This window comes from Staurois parvus, unplaced genomic scaffold, assembly GCF_062004578.1.
Source record: "Staurois parvus isolate SC_StPar_1 unplaced genomic scaffold, SC_StPar_1.0 ptg001181l, whole genome shotgun sequence".
Classification (NCBI taxonomy): Eukaryota; Metazoa; Chordata; class Amphibia; order Anura; family Ranidae; genus Staurois; species Staurois parvus.
The window spans coordinates 3,085,399-3,099,881 of NW_028318977.1; the positions used below are offsets into that span (position 1 = coordinate 3,085,399).

The 14,483-nt window shown below is 50.6% G+C and overlaps 14 non-coding genes across 14 annotated transcripts; all 14 read right to left on the bottom strand.

Annotated features, from left to right (window-relative positions):
• Window positions 1-552: 552 nt before the first annotated feature.
• Window positions 553-624, bottom strand: TRNAE-CUC (transfer RNA glutamic acid (anticodon CUC)). The gene has a single exon. It is a non-coding gene; the product is annotated as a tRNA-Glu (tRNA).
• Window positions 625-1,525: 901 nt separating this feature from the next.
• Window positions 1,526-1,597, bottom strand: TRNAE-CUC (transfer RNA glutamic acid (anticodon CUC)). The gene has a single exon. It is a non-coding gene; the product is annotated as a tRNA-Glu (tRNA).
• Window positions 1,598-2,498: 901 nt separating this feature from the next.
• Window positions 2,499-2,570, bottom strand: TRNAE-CUC (transfer RNA glutamic acid (anticodon CUC)). Its single transcript has one exon. It is a non-coding gene; the product is annotated as a tRNA-Glu (tRNA).
• Window positions 2,571-3,471: 901 nt separating this feature from the next.
• On the bottom strand, window positions 3,472-3,543 carry TRNAE-UUC (transfer RNA glutamic acid (anticodon UUC)). The gene has a single exon. It is a non-coding gene; the product is annotated as a tRNA-Glu (tRNA).
• A 1,874-nt stretch (window positions 3,544-5,417) lies between these two features.
• TRNAE-CUC (transfer RNA glutamic acid (anticodon CUC)) lies at window positions 5,418-5,489 on the bottom strand. The gene has a single exon. It is a non-coding gene; the product is annotated as a tRNA-Glu (tRNA).
• Window positions 5,490-6,390: 901 nt separating this feature from the next.
• TRNAE-CUC (transfer RNA glutamic acid (anticodon CUC)) lies at window positions 6,391-6,462 on the bottom strand. Its single transcript has one exon. It is a non-coding gene; the product is annotated as a tRNA-Glu (tRNA).
• Window positions 6,463-7,363: 901 nt separating this feature from the next.
• Window positions 7,364-7,435, bottom strand: TRNAE-CUC (transfer RNA glutamic acid (anticodon CUC)). Its single transcript has one exon. It is a non-coding gene; the product is annotated as a tRNA-Glu (tRNA).
• A 901-nt stretch (window positions 7,436-8,336) lies between these two features.
• TRNAE-CUC (transfer RNA glutamic acid (anticodon CUC)) lies at window positions 8,337-8,408 on the bottom strand. Its single transcript has one exon. It is a non-coding gene; the product is annotated as a tRNA-Glu (tRNA).
• Window positions 8,409-9,309: 901 nt separating this feature from the next.
• On the bottom strand, window positions 9,310-9,381 carry TRNAE-UUC (transfer RNA glutamic acid (anticodon UUC)). Its single transcript has one exon. It is a non-coding gene; the product is annotated as a tRNA-Glu (tRNA).
• A 901-nt stretch (window positions 9,382-10,282) lies between these two features.
• Window positions 10,283-10,354, bottom strand: TRNAE-CUC (transfer RNA glutamic acid (anticodon CUC)). The gene has a single exon. It is a non-coding gene; the product is annotated as a tRNA-Glu (tRNA).
• Window positions 10,355-11,255: 901 nt separating this feature from the next.
• On the bottom strand, window positions 11,256-11,327 carry TRNAE-CUC (transfer RNA glutamic acid (anticodon CUC)). The gene has a single exon. It is a non-coding gene; the product is annotated as a tRNA-Glu (tRNA).
• A 901-nt stretch (window positions 11,328-12,228) lies between these two features.
• Window positions 12,229-12,300, bottom strand: TRNAE-CUC (transfer RNA glutamic acid (anticodon CUC)). The gene has a single exon. It is a non-coding gene; the product is annotated as a tRNA-Glu (tRNA).
• Window positions 12,301-13,201: 901 nt separating this feature from the next.
• On the bottom strand, window positions 13,202-13,273 carry TRNAE-UUC (transfer RNA glutamic acid (anticodon UUC)). Its single transcript has one exon. It is a non-coding gene; the product is annotated as a tRNA-Glu (tRNA).
• A 901-nt stretch (window positions 13,274-14,174) lies between these two features.
• On the bottom strand, window positions 14,175-14,246 carry TRNAE-CUC (transfer RNA glutamic acid (anticodon CUC)). The gene has a single exon. It is a non-coding gene; the product is annotated as a tRNA-Glu (tRNA).
• Between the last annotated feature and the right edge of the window lie 237 nt (window positions 14,247-14,483).

Sequence of the window (14,483 nt, forward strand, 5' to 3'; positions counted from 1 at the left end):
TATTGTTCCAGAAGGCAAGGTCTGGAGATTGGCTAATGCTAGTCACCAGAAAGCAAGGGAACTGCTAGTGTAGCCAGTCTGTTGCTTTAAATCAAACGCCGTCTCCACCCAAGAGCATCTGGCTGCATCAGAAGGAGTTGACTCGTAACCTGGTGTTTATCCAGAAGGCAAAGTCCCATTACTTATGCAATGCTGTCATCAAGTGTGCCTCCGAGCATCTTTGGCTATGGTCGACAGAGTCTGGGAAGAAAGCGGCAAAGGTTTTGAGAAAGTGGCTTCTCAGAAAGAGACCGACATCAAGCAGCAGAGACTGGCGTTGACGCATTTCATGTCACCGTCATTGTGTTTGTATTAAGCTGGCTGAGTTGGCCAGGTGGGTATAAAGGCTGGAAAAGGTTCACAATGCTGATTGGAGCTGAGAAAGCCATTGGGATGGATGGCGAAACCATTTTCAGCTCTGCTAGGCAGAAGCCCAGACGACGGTGTCCAGCTGCTACCAGTGTTCTGAAAGAAGCAGAAAACCTGCTGGCTTCGGGTGGAGAAAGAAGATTTTTCCCTGACCGGGAATCGAACCCGGGCCGCGGCGGTGAGAGCGCCGAATCCTAGCCACTAGACCACCAGGGAGAGCTGGTTTGGCTCTTCCCAGGCAAGCGAGAGGAAGTTAAGGGCAAATTGCTGATGCGGAGTGGATGCATTCTGGAGTCAGAAGCAATATCTCCAAAAAGGGGTGAAGGAGGCTCTTCTTCTAGCTACAGCTGGTTAGCAGTGGATTGTCCTCACCTCTAAACAGCCCTTTCAAAAGCAGAGCTTGTGTTCCCTGACCTCGGATCTAAAGTGGCAGGGAGAGCGTGGGCTACTAATCACCAGACAACAAGGGCCTGCGGGTTTAGCCAGTCTGTTGCTTCAAAGAAAACCCTGACTCCACCCAACAGCATATTATCGGTGCATGGGAAGGAGTGGACCTCTAACATCTTATTGTTCCAGAAGGCAAGGTCTGGAGATTGGCTAATGCTAGTCACCAGAAAGCAAGGGAACTGCTAGTGTAGCCAGTCTGTTGCTTTAAATCAAACGCCGACTCCACCCAAGAGCATCTGGCTGCATCAGAAGGAGTTGACTCGTAACCTGGTGTTTATCCAGAAGGCAAAGTCCCATTACTTATGCAATGCTGTCATCAAGTGTGCCTCCGAGCATCTTTGGCTATGGTCGACAGAGTCTGGGAAGAAAGCGGCAAAGGTTTTGAGAAAGTGGCTTCTCAGAAAGAGACCGACATCAAGCAGCAGAGACTGGCGTTGACGCATTTCATGTCACCGTCATTGTGTTTGTATTAAGCTGGCTAAGTTGGCCAGGTGGGTATAAAGGCTGGAAAAGGTTCACAATGCTGATTGGAGCTGAGAAAGCCATTGGGATGGATGGCGAAACCATTTTCAGCTCTGCTAGGCAGAAGCCCAGACGACGGTGTCCAGCTGCTACCAGTGTTCTGAAAGAAGCAGAAAACCTGCTGGCTTCGGGTGGAGAAAGAAGATTTTTCCCTGACCGGGAATCGAACCCGGGCCGCGGCGGTGAGAGCGCCGAATCCTAGCCACTAGACCACCAGGGAGAGCTGGTTTGGCTCTTCCCAGGCAAGCGAGAGGAAGTTAAGGGCAAATTGCTGATGCGGAGTGGATGCATTCTGGAGTCAGAAGCAATATCTCCAAAAAGGGGTGAAGGAGGCTCTTCTTCTAGCTACAGCTGGTTAGCAGTGGATTGTCCTCACCTCTAAACAGCCCTTTCAAAAGCAGAGCTTGTGTTCCCTGACCTCGGATCTAAAGTGGCAGGGAGAGCGTGGGCTACTAATCACCAGACAACAAGGGCCTGCGGGTTTAGCCAGTCTGTTGCTTCAAAGAAAACCCTGACTCCACCCAACAGCATATTATCGGTGCATGGGAAGGAGTGGACCTCTAACATCTTATTGTTCCAGAAGGCAAGGTCTGGAGATTGGCTAATGCTAGTCACCAGAAAGCAAGGGAACTGCTAGTGTAGCCAGTCTGTTGCTTTAAATCAAACGCCGACTCCACCCAAGAGCATCTGGCTGCATCAGAAGGAGTTGACTCGTAACCTGGTGTTTATCCAGAAGGCAAAGTCCCATTACTTATGCAATGCTGTCATCAAGTGTGCCTCCGAGCATCTTTGGCTATGGTCGACAGAGTCTGGGAAGAAAGCGGCAAAGGTTTTGAGAAAGTGGCTTCTCAGAAAGAGACCGACATCAAGCAGCAGAGACTGGCGTTGACGCATTTCATGTCACCGTCATTGTGTTTGTATTAAGCTGGCTGAGTTGGCCAGGTGGGTATAAAGGCTGGAAAAGGTTCACAATGCTGATTGGAGCTGAGAAAGCCATTGGGATGGATGGCGAAACCTTTTTCAGCTCTGCTAGGCAGAAGCCCAGACGACGGTGTCCAGCTACTACCAGTGTTCTGAAAGAAGCAGAAAACCTGCTGGCTTCAGGTGGAGAAAGAAGATTTTTCCCTGACCGGGAATCGAACCCGGGCCGCGGCGGTGAGAGCGCCGAATCCTAGCCACTAGACCACCAGGGAGAGCTGGTTTGGCTCTTCCCAGGCAAGCGGGAGGAAGTCAAGGGCAAATTGCTGATGCGGAGTGGATGCATTCTGGAGTCAGAAGCAATATCTCCAAAAAGGGGTGAAGGAGGCTCTTCTTCTAGCTACAGCTGGTTAGCAGTGGATTGTCCTCACCTCTAAACAGCCCTTTCAAAAGGAGAGCTTGTGTTCCCTGACCTCGGATCTAAAGTGGCAGGGAGAGCGTGGGCTACTAATCACCAGACAACAAGGGCCTGCGGGTTTAGCCAGTCTGTTGCTTCAAAGAAAACCCTGACTCCACCCAACAGCATATTATCGGTGCATGGGAAGGAGTGGACCTCTAACATCTTATTGTTCCAGAAGGCAAGGTCTGGAGATTGGCTAATGCTAGTCACCAGATAGCAAGGGAACTGCTAGTGTAGCCAGTCTGTTGCTTTAAATCAAACGCCGACTCCACCCAAGAGCATCTGGCTGCATCAGAAGGAGTTGACTCGTAACCTGGTGTTTATCCAGAAGGCAAAGTCCCATTACTTATGCAATGCTGTCATCAAGTGTGCCTCCGAGCATCTTTGGCTATGGTCGACAGAGTCTGGGAAGAAAGCGGCAAAGGTTTTGAGAAAGTGGCTTCTCAGAAAGAGACCCACATCAAGCAGCAGAGACTGGCGTTGACGCATTTCATGTCACCGTCATTGTGTTTGTATTAAGCTGGCTGAGTTGGCCAGGTGGGTATAAAGGCTGGAAAAGGTTCACAATGCTGATTGGAGCTGAAAAAGCCATTGGGATGGATGGCGAAACCTTTATCAGCTCTGCTAGGCAGAAGCCCAGACTACGGTGTCCAGCTACTACCAGTGTTCTGAAAGAAGCAGAAAACCTGCTGGCTTTGGGTGGAGAAAGAAAATTTTTCCCTGACCGGGAATCGAACCCGGGCTGCGGCGGAGAAAGCGCCGAATCCTAGCCACTAGACCACCAGGGAGAGCTGGTTTGGCTCTTCCCAGGCAAGCGAGAGGAAGTCAAGGGCAAATTGCTGATGCGGAGTGGATGCATTCTGGAGTCAGAAGCAATATCTCCAAAAAGGGGTGAAGGAGGCTCTTCTTCTAGCTACAGCTGGTTAGCAGTGGATTGTCCTCACCTCTAAACAGCCCTTTCAAAAGGAGAGCTTGTGTTCCCTGACCTCGGATCTAAAGTGGCAGGGAGAGCATGGGCTACTAATCACCAGACAACAAGGGCCTGCGGGTTTAGCCAGTCTGTTGCTTCAAAGAAAACCCTGACTCCACCCAACAGCATATTATCGGTGCATGGGAAGGAGTGGACCTCTAACATCTTATTGTTCCAGAAGGCAAGGTCTGGAGATTGGCTAATGCTAGTCACCAGAAAGCAAGGGAACTGCTAGTGTAGCCAGTCTGTTGCTTTAAATCAAACGCCGACTCCACCCAAGAGCATCTGGCTGCATCAGAAGGAGTAGACTCGTAACCTGGTGTTTATCCAGAAGGCAAAGTCCCATTACTTATGCAATGCTGTCATCAAGTGTGCCTCCGAGCATCTTTGGCTATGGTCGACAGAGTCTGGGAAGAAAGCGGCAAAGGTTTTGAGAAAGTGGCTTCTCAGAAAGAGACCGACATCAAGCAGCAGAGACTGGCGTTGACGCATTTCATGTCACCGTCATTGTGTTTGTATTAAGCTGGCTGAGTTGCCTAGGTGGGTATAAAGGCTGGAAAAGGTTCACAATGCTGATGGGAGCTGAGAAAGCCATTGGGATGGATGGCGAAACCTTTTTCAGCTCTGCTAGGCAGAAGCCCAGACGACGGTGTCCAGCTACTACCAGTGTTCTGAAAGAAGCAGAAAACCTGCTGGCTTTGGGTGGAGAAAGAAGATTTTTCCCTGACCGGGAATCGAACCTGGGCCGCGGCGGTGAGAGCGCTGAATCCTAGCCACTAGACCACCAGGGAGAGCTGGTTTGGCTCTTCCCAGGCAAGCGAGAGGAAGTTAAGGGCAAATTGCTGATGAGGAGTGGATGCATTCTGGAGTCAGAAGCTATATCTCCAAAAAGGGGTGAAGGAGGCTCTTCTTCTAGCTACAGCTGGTTAGCAGTGGATTGTCCTCACCTCTAAACAGCCCTTTCAAAAGGAGAGCTTGTGTTCCCTGACCTCGGATCTAAAGTGGCAGGGAGAGCGTGGGCTACTAATCACCAGACAACAAGGGCCTGCGGGTTTAGCCAGTCTGTTGCTTCAAAGAAAACCCTGACTCCACCCAACAGCATATTATCGGTGCATGGGAAGGAGTGGACCTCTAACATCTTATTGTTCCAGAAGGCAAGGTCTGGAGATTGGCTAATGCTAGTCACCAGAAAGCAAGGGAACTGCTAGTGTAGCCAGTCTGTTGCTTTAAATCAAACGCCGACTCCACCCAAGAGCATCTGGCTGCATCAGAAGGAGTTGACTCGTAACCTGGTGTTTATCCAGAAGGCAAAGTCCCATTACTTATGCAATGCTGTCATCAAGTGTGCCTCCGAGCATCTTTGGCTATGGTCGACAGAGTCTGGGAAGAAAGCGGCAAAGGTTTTGAGAAAGTGGCTTCTCAGAAAGAGACCGACATCAAGCAGCAGAGACTGGCGTTGACGCATTTCATGTCACCGTCATTGTGTTTGTATTAAGCTGGCTGAGTTGGCCAGGTGGGTATAAAGGCTGGAAAAGGTTCACAATGCTGATTGGAGCTGAGAAAGCCATTGGGATGGATGGCGAAACCTTTTTCAGCTCTGCTAGGCAGAAGCCCAGACGACGGTGTCCAGCTACTACCAGTGTTCTGAAAGAAGCAGAAAACCTGCTGGCTTCGGGTGGAGAAAGAAGATTTTTCCCTGACCGGGAATCGAACCCAGGCCGCGGCGGTGAGAGCGCCGAATCCTAGCCACTAGACCACCAGGGAGAGCTGGTTTGGCTCTTCCCAGGCAAGCGAGAGGAAGTCAAGGGCAAATTGCTGATGCGGAGTGGATGCATTCTGGAGTCAGAAGCAATATCTCCAAAAAGGGGTGAAGGAGGCTCTTCTTCTAGCTACAGCTGGTTAGCAGTGGATTGTCCTCACCTCTAAACAGCCCTTTCAAAAGGAGAGCTTGTGTTCCCTGACCTCGGATCTAAAGTGGCAGGGAGAGCGTGGGCTACTAATCACCAGACAACAAGGGCCTGCGGGTTTAGCCAGTCTGTTGCTTCAAAGAAAACCCTGACTCCACCCAACAGCATATTATCGGTGCATGGGAAGGAGTGGACCTCTAACATCTTATTGTTCCAGAAGGCAAGGTCTGGAGATTGGCTAATGCTAGTCACCAGAAAGCAAGGGAACTGCTAGAGTAGCCAGTCTGTTGCTTTAAATCAAACGCCGACTCCACCCAAGAGCATCTGGCTGCATCAGAAGGAGTTGACTCGTAACCTGGTGTTTATCCAGAAGGCAAAGTCCCATTACTTATGCAATGCTGTCATCAAGTGTGCCTCCGAGCATCTTTGGCTATGGTCGACAGAGTCTGGGAAGAAAGCGGCAAAGGTTTTGAGAAAGTGGCTTCTCAGAAAGAGACCGACATCAAGCAGCAGAGACTGGCGTTGACGCATTTCATGTCACCGTCATTGTGTTTGTATTAAGCTGGCTGAGTTGGCCAGGTGGGTATAAAGGCTGGAAAAGGTTCACAATGCTGATTGGAGCTGAGAAAGCCATTGGGATGGATGGCAAAACCTTTTTCAGCTCTGCTAGGCAGAAGCCCAGACGACGGTGTCCAGCTACTACCAGTGTTCTGAAAGAAGCAGAAAACCTGCTGGCTTCGGGTGGAGAAAGAAGATTTTTCCCTGACCAGGAATCGAACCCGGGCCGCGGCGGTGAGAGCGCCGAATCCTAGCCACTAGACCACCAGGGAGAGCTGGTTTGGCTCTTCCCAGGCAAGCGAGAGGAAGTCAAGGGCAAATTGCTGATGCGGAGTGGATGCATTCTGGAGTCAGAAGCAATATCTCCAAAAAGGGGTGAAGGAGGCTCTTCTTCTAGCTACAGCTGGTTAGCAGTGGATTGTCCTCACCTCTAAACAGCCCTTTCAAAAGGAGAGCTTGTGTTCCCTGACCTCGGATCTAAAGTGGCAGGGAGAGCGTGGGCTACTAATCACCAGACAACAAGGGCCTGCGGGTTTAGCCAGTCTGTTGCTTCAAAGAAAACCCTGACTCCACCCAACAGCATATTATTGGTGCATGGGAAGGAGTGGACCTCTAACATCTTATTGTTCCAGAAGGCAAGGTCTGGAGATTGGCTAATGCTAGTCACCAGAAAGCAAGGGAACTGCTAGTGTAGCCAGTCTGTTGCTTTAAATCAAACGCCGTCTCCACCCAAGAGCATCTGGCTGCATCAGAAGGAGTTGACTCGTAACCTGGTGTTTATCCAGAAGGCAAAGTCCCATTACTTATGCAATGCTGTCATCAAGTGTGCCTCCGAGCATCTTTGGCTATGGTCGACAGAGTCTGGGAAGAAAGCGGCAAAGGTTTTGAGAAAGTGGCTTCTCAGAAAGAGACCGACATCAAGCAGCAGAGACTGGCGTTGACGCATTTCATGTCACCGTCATTGTGTTTGTATTAAGCTGGCTGAGTTGGCCAGGTGGGTATAAAGGCTGGAAAAGGTTCACAATGCTGATTGGAGCTGAGAAAGCCATTGGGATGGATGGCGAAACCATTTTCAGCTCTGCTAGGCAGAAGCCCAGACGACGGTGTCCAGCTACTACCAGTGTTCTGAAAGAAGCAGAAAACCTGCTGGCTTCGGGTGGAGAAAGAAGATTTTTCCCTGACCGGGAATCGAACCCGGGCCGCGGCGGTGAGAGCGCCGAATCCTAGCCACTAGACCACCAGGGAGAGCTGGTTTGGCTCTTCCCAGGCAAGCGAGAGGAAGTTAAGGGCAAATTGCTGATGCGGAGTGGATGCATTCTGGAGTCAGAAGCAATATCTCCAAAAAGGGGTGAAGGAGGCTCTTCTTCTAGCTACAGCTGGTTAGCAGTGGATTGTCCTCACCTCTAAACAGCCCTTTCAAAAGCAGAGCTTGTGTTCCCTGACCTCGGATCTAAAGTGGCAGGGAGAGCGTGGGCTACTAATCACCAGACAACAAGGGCCTGCGGGTTTAGCCAGTCTGTTGCTTCAAAGAAAACCCTGACTCCACCCAACAGCATATTATCGGTGCATGGGAAGGAGTGGACCTCTAACATCTTATTGTTCCAGAAGGCAAGGTCTGGAGATTGGCTAATGCTAGTCACCAGAAAGCAAGGGAACTGCTAGTGTAGCCAGTCTGTTGCTTTAAATCAAACGCCGACTCCACCCAAGAGCATCTGGCTGCATCAGAAGGAGTTGACTCGTAACCTGGTGTTTATCCAGAAGGCAAAGTCCCATTACTTATGCAATGCTGTCATCAAGTGTGCCTCCGAGCATCTTTGGCTATGGTCGACAGAGTCTGGGAAGAAAGCGGCAAAGGTTTTGAGAAAGTGGCTTCTCAGAAAGAGACCGACATCAAGCAGCAGAGACTGGCGTTGACGCATTTCATGTCACCGTCATTGTGTTTGTATTAAGCTGGCTGAGTTGGCCAGGTGGGTATAAAGGCTGGAAAAGGTTCACAATGCTGATTGGAGCTGAGAAAGCCATTGGGATGGATGGCGAAACCTTTTTCAGCTCTGCTAGGCAGAAGCCCAGACGACGGTGTCCAGCTACTACCAGTGTTCTGAAAGAAGCAGAAAACCTGCTGGCTTCGGGTGGAGAAAGAAGATTTTTCCCTGACCGGGAATCGAACCCGGGCCGCGGCGGTGAGAGCGCCGAATCCTAGCCACTAGACCACCAGGGAGAGCTGGTTTGGCTCTTCCCAGGCAAGCGGGAGGAAGTCAAGGGCAAATTGCTGATGCGGAGTGGATGCATTCTGGAGTCAGAAGCAATATCTCCAAAAAGGGGTGAAGGAGGCTCTTCTTCTAGCTACAGCTGGTTAGCAGTGGATTGTCCTCACCTCTAAACAGCCCTTTCAAAAGGAGAGCTTGTGTTCCCTGACCTCGGATCTAAAGTGGCAGGGAGAGCGTGGGCTACTAATCACCAGACAACAAGGGCCTGCGGGTTTAGCCAGTCTGTTGCTTCAAAGAAAACCCTGACTCCACCCAACAGCATATTATCGGTGCATGGGAAGGAGTGGACCTCTAACATCTTATTGTTCCAGAAGGCAAGGTCTGGAGATTGGCTAATGCTAGTCACCAGATAGCAAGGGAACTGCTAGTGTAGCCAGTCTGTTGCTTTAAATCAAACGCCGACTCCACCCAAGAGCATCTGGCTGCATCAGAAGGAGTTGACTCGTAACCTGGTGTTTACCCAGAAGGCAAAGTCCCATTACTTATGCAATGCTGTCATCAAGTGTGCCTCCGAGCATCTTTGGCTATGGTCGACAGAGTCTGGGAAGAAAGCGGCAAAGGTTTTGAGAAAGTGGCTTCTCAGAAAGAGACCCACATCAAGCAGCAGAGACTGGCGTTGACGCATTTCATGTCACCGTCATTGTGTTTGTATTAAGCTGGCTGAGTTGGCCAGGTGGGTATAAAGGCTGGAAAAGGTTCACAGTGCTGATTGGAGCTGAGAAAGCCATTGGGATGGATGGCGAAACCTTTATCAGCTCTGCTAGGCAGAAGCCCAGACTACGGTGTCCAGCTACTACCAGTGTTCTGAAAGAAGCAGAAAACCTGCTGGCTTTGGGTGGAGAAAGAAAATTTTTCCCTGACCGGGAATCGAACCCGGGCTGCGGCGGAGAAAGCGCCGAATCCTAGCCACTAGACCACCAGGGAGAGCTGGTTTGGCTCTTCCCAGGCAAGCGAGAGGAAGTCAAGGGCAAATTGCTGATGCGGAGTGGATGCATTCTGGAGTCAGAAGCAATATCTCCAAAAAGGGGTGAAGGAGGCTCTTCTTCTAGCTACAGCTGGTTAGCAGTGGATTGTCCTCACCTCTAAACAGCCCTTTCAAAAGGAGAGCTTGTGTTCCCTGACCTCGGATCTAAAGTGGCAGGGAGAGCATGGGCTACTAATCACCAGACAACAAGGGCCTGCGGGTTTAGCCAGTCTGTTGCTTCAAAGAAAACCCTGACTCCACCCAACAGCATATTATCGTTGCATGGGAAGGAGTGGACCTCTAACATCTTATTGTTCCAGAAGGCAAGGTCTGGAGATTGGCTAATGCTAGTCACCAGAAAGCAAGGGAACTGCTAGAGTAGCCAGTCTGTTGCTTTAAATCAAACGCCGACTCCACCCAAGAGCATCTGGCTGCATCAGAAGGAGTTGACTCGTAACCTGGTGTTTATCCAGAAGGCAAAGTCCCATTACTTATGCAATGCTGTCATCAAGTGTGCCTCCGAGCATCTTTGGCTATGGTCGACAGAGTCTGGGAAGAAAGCGGCAAAGGTTTTGAGAAAGTGGCTTCTCAGAAAGAGACCGACATCAAGCAGCAGAGACTGGCGTTGACGCATTTCATGTCACCGTCATTGTGTTTGTATTAAGCTGGCTGAGTTGGCCAGGTGGGTATAAAGGCTGGAAAAGGTTCACAATGCTGATTGGAGCTGAGAAAGCCATTGGGATGGATGGCGAAACCATTTTCAGCTCTGCTAGGCAGAAGGCCAGACGACGGTGTCCAGCTACTACCAGTGTTCTGAAAGAAGCAGAAAACCTGCTGGCTTCGGGTGGAGAAAGAAGATTTTTCCCTGACCGGGAATCGAACCCGGGCCGCGGCGGTGAGAGCGCCGAATCCTAGCCACTAGACCACCAGGGAGAGCTGGTTTGGCTCTTCCCAGGCAAGCGAGAGGAAGTTAAGGGCAAATTGCTGATGCGGAGTGGATGCATTCTGGAGTCAGAAGCAATATCTCCAAAAAGGGGTGAAGGAGGCTCTTCTTCTAGCTACAGCTGGTTAGCAGTGGATTGTCCTCACCTCTAAACAGCCCTTTCAAAAGCAGAGCTTGTGTTCCCTGACCTCGGATCTAAAGTGGCAGGGAGAGCGTGGGCTACTAATCACCAGACAACAAGGGCCTGCGGGTTTAGCCAGTCTGTTGCTTCAAAGAAAACCCTGACTCCACCCAACAGCATATTATCGGTGCATGGGAAGGAGTGGACCTCTAACATCTTATTGTTCCAGAAGGCAAGGTCTGGAGATTGGCTAATGCTAGTCACCAGAAAGCAAGGGAACTGCTAGTGTAGCCAGTCTGTTGCTTTAAATCAAACGCCGACTCCACCCAAGAGCATCTGGCTGCATCAGAAGGAGTTGACTCGTAACCTGGTGTTTATCCAGAAGGCAAAGTCCCATTACTTATGCAATGCTGTCATCAAGTGTGCCTCCGAGCATCTTTGGCTATGGTCGACAGAGTCTGGGAAGAAAGCGGCAAAGGTTTTGAGAAAGTGGCTTCTCAGAAAGAGACCGACATCAAGCAGCAGAGACTGGCGTTGACGCATTTCATGTCACCGTCATTGTGTTTGTATTAAGCTGGCTGAGTTGGCCAGGTGGGTATAAAGGCTGGAAAAGGTTCACAATGCTGATTGGAGCTGAGAAAGCCATTGGGATGGATGGCGAAACCTTTTTCAGCTCTGCTAGGCAGAAGCCCAGACGACGGTGTCCAGCTACTACCAGTGTTCTGAAAGAAGCAGAAAACCTGCTGGCTTCGGGTGGAGAAAGAAGATTTTTCCCTGACCGGGAATCGAACCCGGGCCGCGGCAGTGAGAGCGCCGAATCCTAGCCACTAGACCACCAGGGAGAGCTGGTTTGGCTCTTCCCAGGCAAGCGAGAGGAAGTCAAGGGCAAATTGCTGATGCGGAGTGGATGCATTCTGGAGTCAGAAGCAATATCTCCAAAAAGGGGTGAAGGAGGCTCTTCTTCTAGCTACAGCTGGTTAGCAGTGGATTGTCCTCACCTCTAAACAGCCCTTTCAAAAGGAGAGCTTGTGTTCCCTGACCTCGGATCTAAAGTGGCAGGGAGAGCGTGGGCTACTAATCACCAGACAACAAGGGCCTGCGGGTTTAGCCAGTCTGTTGCTTCAAAGAAAACCCTGACTCCACCCAACAGCATATTATCGGTGCATGGGAAGGAGTGGACCTCTAACATCTTATTGTTCCAGAAGGCAAGGTCTGGAGATTGGCTAATGCTAGTCACCAGAAAGCAAGGGAACTGCTAGTGTAGCCAGTCTGTTGCTTTAAATCAAACGCCGACTCCACCCAAGAGCATCTGGCTGCATCAGAAGGAGTTGACTCGTAACCTGGTGTTTATCCAGAAGGCAAAGTCCCATTACTTATGCAATGCTGTCATCAAGTGTGCCTCCGAGCATCTTTGGCTATGGTCGACAGAGTCTGGGAAGAAAGCGGCAACGGTTTTGAGAAAGTGGCTTCTCAGAAAGAGACCGACATCAAGCAGCAGAGACTGGCGTTGACGCATTTCATGTCACCGTCATTGTGTTTGTATTAAGCTGGCTGAGTTGGCCAGGTGGGTATAAAGGCTGGAAAAGGTTCACAATGCTGATTGGAGCTGAGAAAGCCATTGGGATGGATGGCGAAACCTTTTTCAGCTCTGCTAGGCAGAAGCCCAGACGACGGTGTCCAGCTACTACCAGTGTTCTGAAAGAAGCAGAAAACCTGCTGGCTTCAGGTGGAGAAAGAAGATTTTTCCCTGACCGGGAATCGAACCCGGGCCGCGGCGGTGAGAGCGCCGAATCCTAGCCACTAGACCACCAGGGAGAGCTGGTTTGGCTCTTCCCAGGCAAGCGGGAGGAAGTCAAGGGCAAATTGCTGATGCGGAGTGGATGCATTCTGGAGTCAGAAGCAATATCTCCAAAAAGGGGTGAAGGAGGCTCTTCTTCTAGCTACAGCTGGTTAGCAGTGGATTGTCCTCACCTCTAAACAGCCCTTTCAAAAGGAGAGCTTGTGTTCCCTGACCTCGGATCTAAAGTGGCAGGGAGAGCGTGGGCTACTAATCACCAGACAACAAGGGCCTGCGGGTTTAGCCAGTCTGTTGCTTCAAAGAAAACCCTGACTCCACCCAACAGCATATTATCGGTGCATGGGAAGGAGTGGACCTCTAACATCTTATTGTTCCAGAAGGCAAGGTCTGGAGATTGGCTAATGCTAGTCACCAGATAGCAAGGGAACTGCTAGTGTAGCCAGTCTGTTGCTTTAAATCAAACGCCGACTCCACCCAAGAGCATCTGGCTGCATCAGAAGGAGTTGACTCGTAACCTGGTGTTTACCCAGAAGGCAAAGTCCCATTACTTATGCAATGCTGTCATCAAGTGTGCCTCCGAGCATCTTTGGCTATGGTCGACAGAGTCTGGGAAGAAAGCGGCAAAGGTTTTGAGAAAGTGGCTTCTCAGAAAGAGACCCACATCAAGCAGCAGAGACTGGCGTTGACGCATTTCATGTCACCGTCATTGTGTTTGTATTAAGCTGGCTGAGTTGGCCAGGTGGGTATAAAGGCTGGAAAAGGTTCACAGTGCTGATTGGAGCTGAGAAAGCCATTGGGATGGATGGCGAAACCTTTATCAGCTCTGCTAGGCAGAAGCCCAGACTACGGTGTCCAGCTACTACCAGTGTTCTGAAAGAAGCAGAAAACCTGCTGGCTTTGGGTGGAGAAAGAAAATTTTTCCCTGACCGGGAATCGAACCCGGGCTGCGGCGGAGAAAGCGCCGAATCCTAGCCACTAGACCACCAGGGAGAGCTGGTTTGGCTCTTCCCAGGCAAGCGAGAGGAAGTCAAGGGCAAATTGCTGATGCGGAGTGGATGCATTCTGGAGTCAGAAGCAATATCTCCAAAAAGGGGTGAAGGAGGCTCTTCTTCTAGCTACAGCTGGTTAGCAGTGGATTGTCCTCACCTCTAAACAGCCCTTTCAAAAGGAGAGCTTGTGTTCCCTGACCTCGGATCTAAAGTGGCAGGGAGAGCATGGGCTACTAATCACCAGACAACAAGGGCCTGCGGGTTTAGCCAGTCTGTTGCTTCAAAGAAAACCCTGACTCCACCCAACAGCATATTATCGTTGCATGGGAAGGAGTGGACCTCTAACATCTTATTGTTCCAGAAGGCAAGGTCTGGAGATTGGCTAATGCTAGTCACCAGAAAGCAAGGGAACTGCTAGTGTAGCCAGTCTGTTGCTTTAAATCAAACGCCGACTCCACCCAAGAGCATCTGGCTGCATCAGAAGGAGTAGACTCGTAACCTGGTGTTTATCCAGAAGGCAAAGTCCCATTACTTATGCAATGCTGTCATCAAGTGTGCCTCCGAGCATCTTTGGCTATGGTCGACAGAGTCTGGGAAGAAAGCGGCAAAGGTTTTGAGAAAGTGGCTTCTCAGAAAGAGACCGACATCAAGCAGCAGAGACTGGCGTTGACGCATTTCATGTCACCGTCATTGTGTTTGTATTAAGCTGGCTGAGTTGCCTAGGTGGGTATAAAGGCTGGAAAAGGTTCACAATGCTGATGGGAGCTGAGAAAGCCATTGGGATGGATGGCGAAACCTTTTTCAGCTCTGCTAGGCAGAAGCCCAGACGACGGTGTCCAGCTACTACCAGTGTTCTGAAAGAAGCAGAAAACCTGCTGGCTTCGGGTGGAGAAAGAAGATTTTTCCCTGACCGGGAATCGAACCCAGGCCGCGGCGGTGAGAGCGCCGAATCCTAGCCACTAGACCACCAGGGAGAGCTGGATTGGCTCTTCCCAGGCAAGCGAGAGGAAGTCAAGGGCAAATTGCTGATGCGGAGTGGATGCATTCTGGAGTCAGAAGCAATATCTCCAAAAAGGGGTGAAGGAGGCTCTTCTTCTAGCTACAGCTGGTTAGCAGTGGATTGTCCTCACCTCTAAACAGCCCTTTCAAAAGGAGAGCTTGTGTTCCCTGACCTCGGATCTAAAGTGGCAGGGAGAGCGTGGGCTACTAAT